Source organism: Phocoena phocoena, chromosome 6 (assembly GCF_963924675.1).
Source record: "Phocoena phocoena chromosome 6, mPhoPho1.1, whole genome shotgun sequence".
NCBI classification, from domain to species: Eukaryota; Metazoa; Chordata; class Mammalia; order Artiodactyla; family Phocoenidae; genus Phocoena; species Phocoena phocoena.
In genome coordinates, this window is record NC_089224.1 from 49368857 (window position 1) to 49383655 (window position 14799).

Sequence of the window (14799 nt, forward strand, 5' to 3'; positions counted from 1 at the left end):
ATTATCATGATAGTCAAACAAATACATTCGTACTAATTCTCAAGATGTAACCCAAAACAGCAATCCATGTAAGAATATAGTTAACATTCTCTGACCCAATTTCAAATCAATAATAAGTGTGAAAAGTCATTCAATCCACTGAAACCAAAATGAAAAACACAACTGTACCCCATGCAACTAGAAATATTTCTAGTAGACTCACTTAAAATCATTGCTCTATGTCCTCTGATCTATAGGCTGTCCTTCCCACCAAACAACCTCCCTTGATCCATCCTCAGGTGCAGTAAAAAGTCAGTCAAATTCAGCAACTCAGGGAAACATCCAACAGCAATCACCAAAAACAGACCTAAAGCTCATAATTTTATGAAACCCACCCATAAGTTCTTTCTCTACCAATAAAGTATGGAAAGGGGGAAAGTCTCTTTCTAGTTTTCTTAGCTACATTATTTGCAAAACTTTAAACTTCTTTTTAAATATCATGTATACTTTATTTTTTTAACATCTTTATTGGAATATAATTGTTTTACAGTGTTAGGTTAGTTTCTGCTACATAAAAAATTTAATCAGCTATATGTATACATATATCCCCACATCCCCCATATCCCCTCCCTCTTGCATCTGCTTCCCACACCACCTATCTCACCCCTCTAGGAGGTCACAAAGCATCGAGCTAATCTCTGAGCAATGCAGCTGCTTCCCATTAACTATATATTTTACATATGGTAGTATATGTATGTCAATGCTACTCTTTCACTTCGTCCCAGCTTACCATTCCCCCTCCCTATGTCCTTAAGTCCATTCTCCATGTCTGTGTCTTTATTCCCGTCCTGCCCCTAGGTTCTTCAGACCATTTTTTTTTAGATTCCATATATGTTAGCATACATTATTTGTTTTTTCTCTTTCTGACTTCTGTCTGTATGACAGACTCTAAGTCCATCCAACTACTACAAATAACTCAATTTGGTTTCTTTTATGGCTGAGTAATATTCCATTGTATATATGTGCCACATCTTCTTTATCCATTCATCTATCGATGGACACTTAGGTTGCTTCCATGTCCTGGCTATTATAAATACAGCTGCAGTGAACATTGTGGTACAGGACTCTTTTTGAATTATGGTTTTCTCAGGGTATATGCGCAGTAGTGGGATTCCTGGGTTGTATGGTAGTTCTTTTTTAGTTTTTTAAGGAAATTCAATACAGTTCTCCCTAGTGGCTGCATCAATTTACATTCTCACCAACAGTGCAAGAGTGTTCCCTTTTCTCCACACCCTCTCCAGCATTTAATGTTGCAGATTTTTTAATGATGGCCTTTCTGACCGGTGTGAGGTGATACCTCATTGTACTTTTGATTTGCATTTCTCTAATGATTAGTGATGTGGAGCATCCTTTCAGGTGTTTGTTGGCAATCTGTATATCTTCTTTGGAGAAATGTCTATTTAGGTCTTCTGCCCATTTTCGGATTGGGCTGTTTTTTTGATATTGAGCTGCATGAGCTGCTTGTATATTTTGGAGATTAATCCTTTGTAGGTTGCATAGCTTGCAAATATATCCTTCCATTCTGAGGATTGACTTTTTGTATTGATGATGGTTTCCTTTGTGGTGCAAAAGCTTTTAAGTTTCATTAGGTCCCATTTGTTTATTTTTATTTTTATTTCCATTTCTCTAGGAGGTGGGCCAAAAAGGATCTTCCTGTGATTTATGTCATAGAGTGTTCCGCCTATGTTTTCCTCTAAGAGTTTTATACTGTCTGGCCTTACATTTAGGTCTTTAAATCCATTTTGAGTTTATTTTTGTGTATGGTGTTAGGGAGTGTCCTAATTTCATTCTTTTACATGTAGTTGGCAAGTTGTCCAAGCACCACTTATTGCAGAGGCTGTCTTTTCTCCACTGTATATTCTTGCCTCCATTATCAAAGATAAGGTGATCATATGTACGTGGGTTTATCTCTGGGCTTCCTAGCCTCTTCCATTGATTTATATTTCTGTTTTTGTGCCAATACCATACTGTCTTGTTTACTGTAGCTTTGTAGTATAGTCTGAAGTCCAGGAGCCTGATTCCTCCAGCTACATTTTTCTTTCTCAAGAATTATTTGGCTATTTGGGGTCTTTTGTGTTTCCATACACATTGTAAAACTTGTTGTACTACTTCTGTGAAAAATGCCATTGGTAGTTTGATATGGATTGCAGTGAATCTGTAGATTTCTCTGGGTAGTATAGTCATTTTCACAATATTGATTCTTCCAGTCCAAGAACATGATATATCTCTCCAACTATTTCTATCATCTTTAATTTCTTTCATCAGTGTCTTATAGCTTTCTGCATACAGGTCTTTTGTCTCCTTAGGTAGGTTTATTTCTAGGTATTTTATTCTTTTTGTTACATTGGTAAATGGGAGTGTTTCCTTAATTTCTCTTTCAGATTTTTCATCATTAGTGTATAGGAATACAAGAGATTTCTGTGCATTATTTTTGTATCCTGCTACTTTACCAAATTCACTGATTACCTTTAGTAGTTACCTGGTAGCATCTTTAGGATTCGTTATGTATAGTATCACGTCACCTGCAAACAGTGACAGTTTTACTTCTTTTCCGATTTGGATTCCCTTTATTTCTTTTTCTTCTCTGATTGCTGTGGCTAAAACTTCTAAAACTATGTTGACTAACAGTGGTGAGAGTGGGCAACCTTGTCTTGTTCCTGATCTTAGAGGAAACAGTTAGTTTTTCACCATGGAGAACAATGTTGGCTATGGGTCTGTCATATATGGCCTTTATTATGTTGAGGTAGGTTCCCTCTATGCCTACTTTCTGGAGGGTTTTTATCATAAATGGGTGTTGAATTTTGTCGAAAGCTTTTTCTGTACCTATAGAGATGATCATATGGTTTTTATCCTTTAATTTTTTAATATGGTGTATCACAATGATTGATTTGCATATTGAAGAATCCTTGCATTCCTGGGATAAACCCCACGTGATCATGGTGCATGATCCTTTTAATGTGCTGTTGGATTCTGTTTGCTAGTATTTTGTTGAGGATTTTTGCATCTATGCTCATCAGAGGTATTGGCCTGTAGTTTTCTTTTTTCGTGGCATCATTGTCTGGTTTTGGTATCAGGGTGATGGTGGCCTCACAGATTGAATTTGGGAGTGTTCCTCCTTTTGCTATATTTTGGAAGAGTTTGAGAAGGATGGTTGTTAGCTCTTCTCTAAATGTTTCATAGAATTCGCCTGTGAAGTCATCTGGTCCTGGGCTTTTGTTTGTTGGAAGATTTTTAATCACAGCTTCAATTTCAGTGCTTGTGATTGGTCTGTTTATATTTTCTATTTATTCCTGGTTCAGTCTCAGAAGGTTGTGCTTTTCTAAGAATTTGTCCATTTCTTCCAGGTTGTCCATTTTTTTGGCATATAGTTGCTTGTAGTAATCTCCCATGGTCCTTTGTATTTCTGCAGTGTCAGTTGTTACTTCTCCTTTTTCATCTAATTCTGTTGCTTTGAGTCGTCTCCCTTTTTATGTTGATGAGTCTGGCTAATGGCTTATCAATTTTGTTTATCTTCTCAAAGAACCAGCTTTTAGTTTTATTGATCATTGCTGCAGTTTTCTTCATTTCCTTTTCATTTATTTCTGATGTGATCTTTATGATTCCTTCCTTCTGCGAACTTTGGGGGTTTTTTGTTCTTCTTTCTCTAATTGCTTTAGGTGTAAGGTTAGGTTGTTTTGAGATTTTTCTTGTTTTTTTAGGTGGCATTATATTGCTATAAACTTCCCTCTTAGAACTGCTTTTGCTGCATCCCACAGGTATTGGGTCACGGTGTTTTCATTGCCATTTGTTTCTAGGTATTTCTTGATTTCCCCTTTGATTTTTTCAGTGATCTCTTGCGTATTTAGTAGCGTATTTTTTAGCCTCCATGTGTCTATTTTTTAGTTTTTTTCCTGTAATTGATATCTAGTCTCATAGTGTTGTGGTCAGAAAAAGATACTTGATATGATTTCAGTTTTCTTAAATTTACCAAAGCTTTATTTGTGACCCAAGGTATGATCTATCCTGGAGAATTTTCCATGAGCACTTGAAAAGAAAGTGTATCCTGTTGGTTTTAGATGGAATGTCCTGTAAATATCAATTAAGTCCATCTTGTTTAATGTGTCATTTAAAGCTTGTGTTTCCTTATTTATTTTCATTTTGGATGATCTGTCCATTAAAGAAAGCAGGGTGTTAAAGCCCCCTCCTATGATTGTGTTACTGTCAATTTCCCCTTTTATGGCTGTTAGCATTTGCCTTATGTATTGAGGTGCTCCTATGTTGGGTGCATAAATATTTACAATTGTTATATCTTCTGTTTGGATTGATCTCTTGATCAGTCTGTAGTGTCCTTCTTTGTCTCTTGTAATAGTCTTTATTTTAAAGTCTATTTTGTCTGATATGAGAATTGCTACTCCAGCTTTCTTTTGATTTCCATTTGTATAGAATATCTTTTTCCATCCCCTCGGTTTCAGTCTGTATGTGTCCCTAGGTCGGAAGTAGGTCTCTTTTAGACAGCACATATATGGGTCTTGTTTTTGTATACATTCAGCCAGTCTATGTCTTTTGGTCGGAGCATTTAATCCATTTATATTGAAGGTAATTGTCGATATGTATGTTGCTATGACCATTTTCTTAATTGCTTTGGGTTACTGTAGGTCTTTTCCTGCTCTTGTGTTTCCTGCCTGGAGAAGTTCCTTTAGCATTTGTTGTAAAGCTGGTTTCGTGGTGCTGAATTCTCTTAACTTTTGCATGTCTGTAAAGGTTTTAATTTCTCCATGGAATCTGAATGAGATCCTTGCTGGGTAGAGTAATCTTGGTTGTAGGTTTTTCCCTTTCATCACTTTAAATATGTCCTGCCACTCCCTTCTGGCTTGCAGAGTTTCTGCTGAAAGATCAGCTGTTAATCTTATGGGGATTCCCTTGTATGTTATTTGTAGCTTTTCCCTTGCTGCTTTTAATATTTTTTCTTTGTGTTTAATTTTTGATATTTTGATCAATATGTGTCTTGGTGTGTTTCTCCTTGGATTTATCATATATGGGACTCTTTGCACTTCCTGGACTTGACTGACTACTTACTTTCCCATATTAGGGAAGTTTTCAATTATAATGTCTTCAAATATATTCTCAGTCGCTTTCCTTTTCTCTTCTTCTGGGACCCCTATGATTTGAATGTTGTTGTGTTTATTAATGTTGCCCTAGAGGTCTCTGAGACTGTCCTCAATTCTTTTCATTCTTTTTCCTTTATTCTGCTCTGTGGTAGTTATTTCCACTATTTTATCTTCCAGGTCACTTCTCCATTCTTCTGCCTCAGTTATTCTGCTATTGATTCCTTCTAGAGAATTTTTAATTTCAATTATTGTGTTGTTCATCATGGTTTGCTTGCTCTTTAGTTCATCTAGGTCCTTGTCAAACGTTTCTTGTATTTTCTCCATTCTATTTCCAAGATTTTGGATCATCTTTATTATCATTACTGTGAATTCTTTTTCAGGTAGACTGCCTATTTCCTCTTCATTTGTTTCATCTGGTAGGTTTTTACCTTGCTCTTTCATCTGCTACGTATTTCTCTGTCTTCTCATTTACTTTAACTTACTGTGTTTGGGGTCTCCATTTTGCAGGCTTCAGGTTCATACTTCCCATTGTATTTGGTGTCTGCCCCCCGCGGGTAAGGTTGTTTCAGTGGCTTGTGTAGGCTTCCTGGTGGAGGGGACTGGTGCCTGTGTTCTGGTGGGTAGGGCTGGATCTTGTCTCTCTGCTGGGCAGGACCATGTTCGGTGGTGTGTTTTGGGGTGTCTGTGAACTTACTATGATTTTAGGCAGCCTCTCTGCTAATGGGTGAGGTTTTATTCCTGTCTTGCTAGTTGTTTGGCATGGGGCATCCAGCACTGGAGTTTGCTGGCTCTGGGTGGAGCTGGGTCTTAGTGTTGAGACAGAGATCTCTGGGAGAGCTCTCGCAGATTGATATTAGCTGGGGCTGGAAGGTCTCTAGTGGTCCAATGTCCTGATCTCGGTTCTCCCACCTCAGAGGCTCAGGCCTGACACCAGGCCGGAGCACCAGGCCCCTGTCAACCACATGGCTCAGAAGAAAAGGGAGAAAAAAAGAAAGAAAATAAATAAAATAATAAAATAATAAATAAATAAATAAATATTAAAATTAAAATTTTTAAAAAATAATAATTACAAAAAAGAAGAGAGCAACCAAACCAATAAACAAATCCACCAATGATAACAAGCGCTAAAAACTAAACTGAGATAAACATAAAAATCAGAAACAAATCAGTTGCAGACAGCAAACCTCAAGTCTACAGTTGCTTCCAAAGTCCACCTCCTTAATTTTGAGATCATTCATTGTCTCTTCAGGTATTCCACAGATACAGGGTACATCAAGTTGATTTTGGGGATTTAATCTGCTCCTCCTGAGGCTGCATGAAGAAATTTCCCTTCCTCTTCTGTTAGCTCAGCTCCTGGGGTTCAGCTTTGGTTTTGGCCCCAACTCTGAGTGTAGGTTGCCCTCACGCATCTGTTTCCCGCCCAGACAGGAGGGGGTTAAAGCAGCGGCTGATTGGGGGCTCTTGCTCATTCAGGCGGGGAGAAGGAGGGTAATTGTAGTTATAATTGGAATGCTAGGCGAGCCTGTGGCAGCAGAGGCCGGCATGACACTGCACCAAGCTGAGGTGCACCGTGTGTTCTCCTGAGGAAGTTGTCCCTGGATCATGGGACTCTGGCAGTGGTAGGCTGCACAGGCTCCTGGGGTGGTGGGTGTGGACAGTGACCTGTGCTTGCACACAGGATTCTTGGTGGCTGCAGCAGCAGTGTTAGCGTTTCATGCCCGTCTCTGGGGTCCGAGCTGATAGCCAAGGCTTGCACTTACCTCTGGAGCTCACTTAGGTGGTTCTCTGCTTTCTGTGGGCAGACGGAGAAGGAATTCCCTCTCCTCGCACACCCCGGAACAATGGTGTCCTGCTTCTTATGCAGGTCCAGACTTTTTCCCAGACTCCCTCCCAGCTAGCTGTGGTGCACTAGCCCCCTTCAGGCTGTGTTCACGCAGCCAACCCATCCTCTCCATGGGATCTGACCTCCGAAGCCCGAGCCTCAGCTCCCAGCCCCCACCCTACCCAGCAGGTGAGCAGACAAGCCTCTCAGGCTGGTGAGTGCTGGTCGGCACTGATCCCCTGTGCAGGAATCTCTTCACTTTGTCCTCTGCATCCCTGTTGCTGCGCTTTCCTCTGTGTCTCCGAAGTTTCCCTCCCACCCACCCCCCGTCTCTGCCAGTGAAGGGGCTTCCTAGTGTGTGGAAACTTTTCCTCCCAGAGTTCCCAGAGGTGTAGGACCCATCCCTATTCTTTTGTCTCTGTTTTCTCTTTTTTCTTTTGCCCTAGGTACACGGGTGTTTTCTTGCCTCTTGGGAAGTCTGAGGTCTTCTGCCAGCCTTCAGTACGTGTTATGTAGGAGGTGTTCCACAGGTAGATATATTTTTGATGTATCGGTGGGGAGGAAGGTGATCTCCATGTCTTACTCCTCCGCCATCTTGAAGGTCCCCCACAAAACTTTAAATTTAACAGCAGTTTTATGATGCATTTTCCTCAACTGTATGTTTAATTATGGTCTCAAGAATTGTTGGTGGTTCCTTGAAGACTACTATTCTGGTTCTCATCATAATTTATTCTGTTCTACTCACAGAGCTTAGAGTATCTCTAGTGAAGGTGGTACATATCACAGTGCAGCAATGTAAGGCAGTACTACTCAAAATGCAGGGCTGTGAATTGGTTATTACTGGTCTGCTATGAAATAAGGCAGTATAAATAATAAGACTTTCTCATAGAAGAAGGCATAAGTTTGATTTACATTCTGATACATGTTCCTTAGTGTTTGCTACTGACACAAGTCTACAGACCATACTTAGTTAGATCATTGCCCTAAGACATTTAAATATATATCAAATAACAGAAAAGAAAGAACAGAAAGTATGCAAGACAAAGAGATTAGAACCAGTAGCAAATGGAGAGAGAGACAGAGACAGAGACAGAGACAGAGACAGAGACAGAGAGAGAGAGAGAGAGAGAGAGAGAGGGAGAGAAAGATTAAGAGGACTGTAAGAAGATTAAGAAAACTATAGCCCAACTCTGAATGGATTAGTAGCAACAAAACAGAGAAAGCCACTTCCTGGATTCTTTGTCATTCTAGGTGGATCACAAGCGCAGTACCTTTAGGGAGAGCTACACAAAATGCAGGACTGTATAGTATTAGATAAGTCCAAAAAATTATTTACATAATGTTAGTAAGCAAAATAATAGCAGTTTCTATTGTTCTACTTCAAACTCAAAATAGTGTTCTTTACTGACAAAGTAATGTATTATTAATTTTTAAAGTCAGGATGAAGTTTCTGTCTGAAGCACAAATTTGGCTGAGTCACAAAAATCACTATAATACCTTTTTAGTTATCCAAAGAAAAGCTGAACAACTCAAGTTCCTAATGTACTGATATTCTCTGAAACTCCATATTACTGATTCTTCAATGTTTATCATTCCTACCTATTCAAGTTGTAATGTTTCCTTATGCATTCAAAATTAAAATACAGTGGTTGTACTCTTATGCCACTAATGATACTGCTAAGTGAGAGTTTATACATAATAGCAAGGAAATCAGATTTGCAGGGCTAATAAATAAGAAGTGATGTATCCAAAATGTGCTTTTGGCAGCAGCAGTTCATAATAAACTCATAAAATGACAGGTAAACTCAAGTATCTATAAATCATAGAAAGTAATATTTTCTACAAATAAATTCATAAGGAAAATATAATATACACAAATGTTTTCTATTTGTATTATATCATTCTATTAAGAAAATCAAAGTTTTATTTTCAGCAACATAAACTTCTACCTAAAGATAATTAGTGATAATTCTTATTACATCTTTTTCCAGATCAAGGAAAGAAATAATTACATAAATAGGAATACATTTATCATATTACTGAGCAAACTCTATAACAAATTGTCTCTTTCTACAAATATCTTTCTGACTAGACAGTACTCCTTAACAACCAAACACGGAGCTTTCTCTAACTTTTAGAATAGGGTCTGACACTCACACAACACACAATTGATATTTTTTGAATGAGTAAATGTAGTAGAGATAGCTGTTTTAATGACGGCCATGCATTTCTAAATCTCACAGTCCTATTTCCTTGCAACATTTGGTGTCCCCTCGGCATCCATGCCAAAAGGTAATGTTTCCTCTAGGTATCTATTTAAAAGGTCCTAGAATTTTATAAATTTTTTGGTGCCCTATCTCTTGCTTTGTCTCAAAGTGAAGAGGTAAAACAGAACTGATGTTTGAGAAAGAAATCAATAAGATGTTCAAAGCTGAGATATTAAGAGCCTAGATGGAGGGTTTGGAAGTTAAGGACACAGAGGAATTACTGTATTTGAGTGACACTGCAAAAGAGAAAGTGACTGAACTTGGGAATTGATTTTCTGTTCAAAAGAGACCAAAAGATATCAAAGATTACCCTTAAGATGTGAAATTTAAAGAAAAGGAAGAAAATGGCATGTTTGTGGTAGTGAAAAAGTTAGGTAGTAAAAAAACTCAAAGGAGAAGCCAATAAGTTCTAGAGATAATATACTGAATTTGAAGAGCACCATAGGACATGAATTAGAAATGCCCAGGCAAGGGACACAGAAAGACATATAAAATAAGAAGTCCACAGAAAAAGATATAAAATGGCTCTTAGTCTTCACTCACACATAATAACAAAACTGCAAGTAAAACCTATTTCAGAATATCATTGTTTACCTTTCAGATAAACAAGGATACAAAAATTTGAAAACAATGCGATGGCCAGGATGTGGAGAAAATAGACACCTTCTTACATTGCTAGTGGAAGTACAAACTGGCACAACAATTTGGCAGTATTTAACAAGTATAATTGTATAGGTCTTTTGATTCAGTGTATAAGTTGTCTACTGCTAGAAAACAAATTACCCCAGAATTTAGCAGCTCAAAAGAACAAACACTGGGAGATTGACTTCTCACATGACAGTGTGAGGAGCTCACTAATCTACCACCTAGTGAAACTGGTGACTGCTATTTAAAAAAAAAAAATTAAAGCCTCTTATGGTATCTGAACCAAGATCATTCCCTCCTTCTACCCTCCCAGGTCATCAAGGTGAAGAGTTGACTCCAGATTGCTGTAGCCAAGACAACAAGATTCCATCTCCCCCAGGTTCCCAGTCAGAGACCTTTTTTCCTAGGAAGAGCAAGATATCACCATTTCTCATCCTCCCCTCCCCAACCCTCCCTATCCCAGAGGTAACTGTGGCTGAGGCCAAGTCCTAGGCAAGTGCAGTTGAGCTGTGAGGACCCATTCTTCTGCCCAGCCTCTGTTTGTGTAATAAAAGTTCTACCTCAGGTGCAGAGCATTGAGAATGCTGGAGACCCAAACTCCCTTGCCACAGCTTATGACACAGTGGCTCCACACCAGGAGAAGCAAGCCAAGAGAACGTAAGACTACTGTAATCAGCACGTAGAACGGAGGTATCACTCAGAGAAGCATGATATGGTCCCACCTCCAGCTCCAGAGGCTTGGCTCAGATTTTGCCTGGTTGGGAATACAGGGTAGAGAGGCAGGATATAAAACACACAGATCCTAATCTCTTCCCAAAGGGAAATGACTTCATTTGCATCACAGTGTAGAGAAGTTCAAGCCTAAAGGCACTCTGAAGAAGAGTCAGGTTATGGTGACAGTCAATTGGAAGGAGAGTTAAGATACAGGCTAAACTGTAGGCCTGCTGATTTGCAGGAGAGAAATGAGTCATAAGACAGATGAAAGAAGTCCTTCAAGGGTGGAAAATAGTATCAAACACTGACTCAGAAATATCAAAGGAGCCACAATTTGATTAAATTGGTTTTTAGAGCATTTTATGCTCTAGGGCATTGTTGAAAACAACTGAGCAATCAGCCACCAATTTGTGAAGTTTAACAACTGGTTGTGGTCAAGAAAAGAAAGGAGAAGAGCCAAAATCATTGTCAGCCTAGAGTGACTGTGAGCATACCCAAAGCTGCACCCTCCTTAGGAGCAACATCCGTGACTTAACATTGTGGGAGGGGAAAGAGACTTTACTAAAATAATCCAGTTGGTCGCCAATCACATAAACAAGTTTGGAGGAGAAGGGTGCAGAACAGTAACCAAATTTGCTACAATACAATGTCTCAAACAACCACTTTCCATCAAAAAAATTATAAGTCATGCAAAGAAATAGAAAAATATGACCCAGACACCAGGAAAAAAAAGCAGACAACAGAAACTATCGGGGAGAGTGACCACACTTGGGAAAAAGAAAAAAGACTTCAAAATAGCCATTATAAATATATTCACAAAACTAAAGGAAACCATGGTTTAAAAAGTAAAGAAAGGTATCATAAGAATATTACACCAAATAGAGAATATCAAAAAGAGAAAGACAGTACAGTCAGCCCTCCATATCCATGGGTTCCACATCCATGGAATCAATCAACTGCAACTCAAAAATATTTGAAAAAAAATTTTCAGAAAGTTCCAAAAAACAAAACTCAAATTTGCCATGTGCTGGCAAGTGTTTACATAGCATTTACATTATATTAGTTATTATAAGTAATCTAGAGATGCTGATGATTTCAAGTTTACAGAGGATATGCATGGGTTATATGCAAATACTACACCATCTTATATGAGAGACTTGAGCATCCTAGGATTTTGGTATCTGTGGGGTTCCAGGATCCAATCCCCTGTGGATATTGAGGGATGACCATAATTTGAATCCACATGTGAAAACATTTACTGGTGAAGGTAATTATATAAACATAAAAGTTTAAAAGTACGTTTTCTTTCTACTTTCTTCTCCTGATTTGAAAAGCAACTGCTTAAAATAATATGTACATAATGTATCGACAGGCTCAAAACATATAAAAAATGTATCATATGTGTAATATAATTGCCAATAACAGCATAAATGAGGTCAGCTGTAGCAAAGTTCTATTGGGCTAAGGAAATGACTACTGAATAATAAAGCAATAATTATAACAATGCATTGTTGTTTTTGTAATATTAATAGATAATATGTATAACAATACCACAAAAAGGGATTGAAGGGAATATAGCTGTATTTCAGTAATGTTTCTATATATCACTGGAATTAAGCTTGGCTAAATCTGAAGCTGATTTTGTTAAGATACATATAGCAAACCCTAGAGCATTAACTAAAAGAAAAAAATACCTCAAAAAATATAGTGAAAAATTCATTAAATTAAAATGCTACATTAGAAAGTATTTATGTAATGCAAAAGAAAGATTCAAAGACATAAATACATTGCAAGTTAAGGATGAGAAAAACAATTTGCAAATAACAACCACAAGAAAGCTGGAGTAAATATACTAATATTAGACAAAATTGACTTTAAACAAAAAAGTCACTGAAGAAAAAGAGGCACATTTTATAACGAGTCCCTGACAGAGTCAATCCATCAGGAAGATATAACAGTTATAAACATATACATACCTAATAACAGAGGACAAAAATACATGAAGCAAAAATGACAGATCTGAAAGAAGAAATGGACAATTCAATTATAATTGTTGGAGACTTCAATATCCTACTGTGATCGTTAATTTTATGTGTCAACTTGGAGGGTATTTTTGGATGAGATTAATGTTTAAATTGGTGGACTGTGAGTAAGCATAATGCCCTCCATAATGTCAGTGGGCTTCATCCAATCAGTTGAAGGCTTGAACAGAACAAAAAGACCAGCCTCCCTGAACAAGAAATCTCCAGCAGACTGCCTTTATCTGCACCATCGACTCTCCCAGTCTCGAACCTAGCAGCCCACACTGCAGATGTGGACTTGCCAGTCTCCAAAATCATATAAGCCAATTCTTTATAATAAGTCTCTTTCTATATATACATTCACACACATCCTTTTTGTTCTGTGCTCTCTGGAGAATCCCAATATAACCACTTTCAATAATGGATAGACAACTAGACAGAAGATCAACAAGAAAATAGAAGACCTGAGCAATACTACAAACTAGACCTGACATCATTAGAATACTCTTCTAAAATATGACAGTTAAATATATATCATTTTCAAGTGCACATGGAACATTTTCAGGATAAACCATATGCTAGGCTATTTTTAAAATACTCAATAAATATAAAAGGTTAGAAATAATGCAAAGTATGTTCTCTGACCACAATGGAATAAAACTGGAAGTCAAATAGAAAAACACAAATGTGTGGAAATTAAACAATACATTATTAAAAAAGCAACGGGTCAAGAGGAAATCAAAAGACAAATCAGAAAATACTGTACGATGAGTAAAAATGAAGGGACAAAATATCAAAATGCATGGGATGCAGCTAAAACAGTGCTTAGAAAGAAATTTATAGCTATAAATACCTATATTAAGCTAGAAGAAAGGTCCTAAGTCAACATTAGGTTTAATGTTCTACCATAAGACACTGAAAAATACAAGAGCAAACTAAACCTAAAGCAAATAGAAGGAAGGAATAAAGATTAGAGATGAAATTAATAAAATAGAGAATAGAAAAACAATACAGAAAATGAATGAAAACCAAAAGCTTGTTGTTTGAAAAGATCAACAAAACTGACAAGCCTTTAGCTATACTGATAATATTAAAAAAAAGAAAAGCCTCAAATTACCAGAATCAGAAATAAAAAAGGGTATATTACTAATAACCTAATAAAAACTAAAAAGAATTATAACGGAATACTATGAAAAACTGTACATCAGCAAATTAGATACTTAGAAGAAATGGGTGAATTTCTCGAAAAACACAAATACCAAAAGTGACTCAAGAAAAAATAAAATCCCAAGTTGACCTGTAATAGGTAAAGAAATTCAATTTGTAATAAAAAAAAATTACCCACAAACAAAAGTCTAGGGCTAGAGGGGTTCACCACTGAATTCTACCAACCGTTCAAAGAAGAATTAATACCAGTGCTTCAAAAAACCTTCCAAAAGGGCTTCCCTGGTGGCGCAGTGGTTGAGAGTCCGCCTGCCGATGCAGGGGACAGGGGTTCGTGCCCTGGTCCGGGAAGATCCCACATGCCGCGGAGCGGCTGGGCCCGTGAGCCATGGCTGCTGAGCCTGCGCGTCCGGAGCCTGTGCTCTGCAACGGGAGAGGTCACAACAGTGAGAGGCCCGCGTACGGCAAAAAAAAAAAAAAAAAAAAAAAAAAAAAAAACCTTCCAAAAAATAGAAGAGAAGAGAATACTTCCCAACCCATTTTATAAAGCCAGTATTACCTTCATACAAAAAACACACAAAAATGTCATAAGAAAAGGAAAGTACAGACTAATACCTCTTATGAATACAGATGCAAAAGTCCTCAACAAAATACTAGCAAACCAAATCCAACAACATATTAAAAGAATTATGTATCATGATCAGGTGGAATTTATTCCAGGAATGTAAGATTGGTTTAACATCTGAAAATCAATTATTATAATAAATCATATCACTAAAATAGAAAACAAAAAGCACATGATCATCTCAATAGATACAGAAGATATACTTGGCAAAATTCAACAGCCTTTCATAATAAAAACACTTAACAAACTAGGAATAGAAGGGAACTTCCTGAACTTGCTAAAGGACATCTATGAAAAACTGAGAGATAACTTTATACTTAATGGTGAAGGAGTGGGTGCTTTCTCCCTATGATCAGGAATAAGACAAAGATGTCTGCTCTGGCCACTTCTACTCAACAGTGTATTGAAATTCTAA

At 37.5% G+C, this 14799-nt stretch overlaps 1 protein-coding gene across 1 annotated transcript in view; it reads right to left on the reverse strand.

The window, feature by feature from the left end:
- CNTLN (centlein) overlaps positions 1–14799 on the reverse strand; it is a 336707-nt gene that overhangs the window by 305906 nt on the left and 16002 nt on the right. The window lies entirely within an intron of this gene.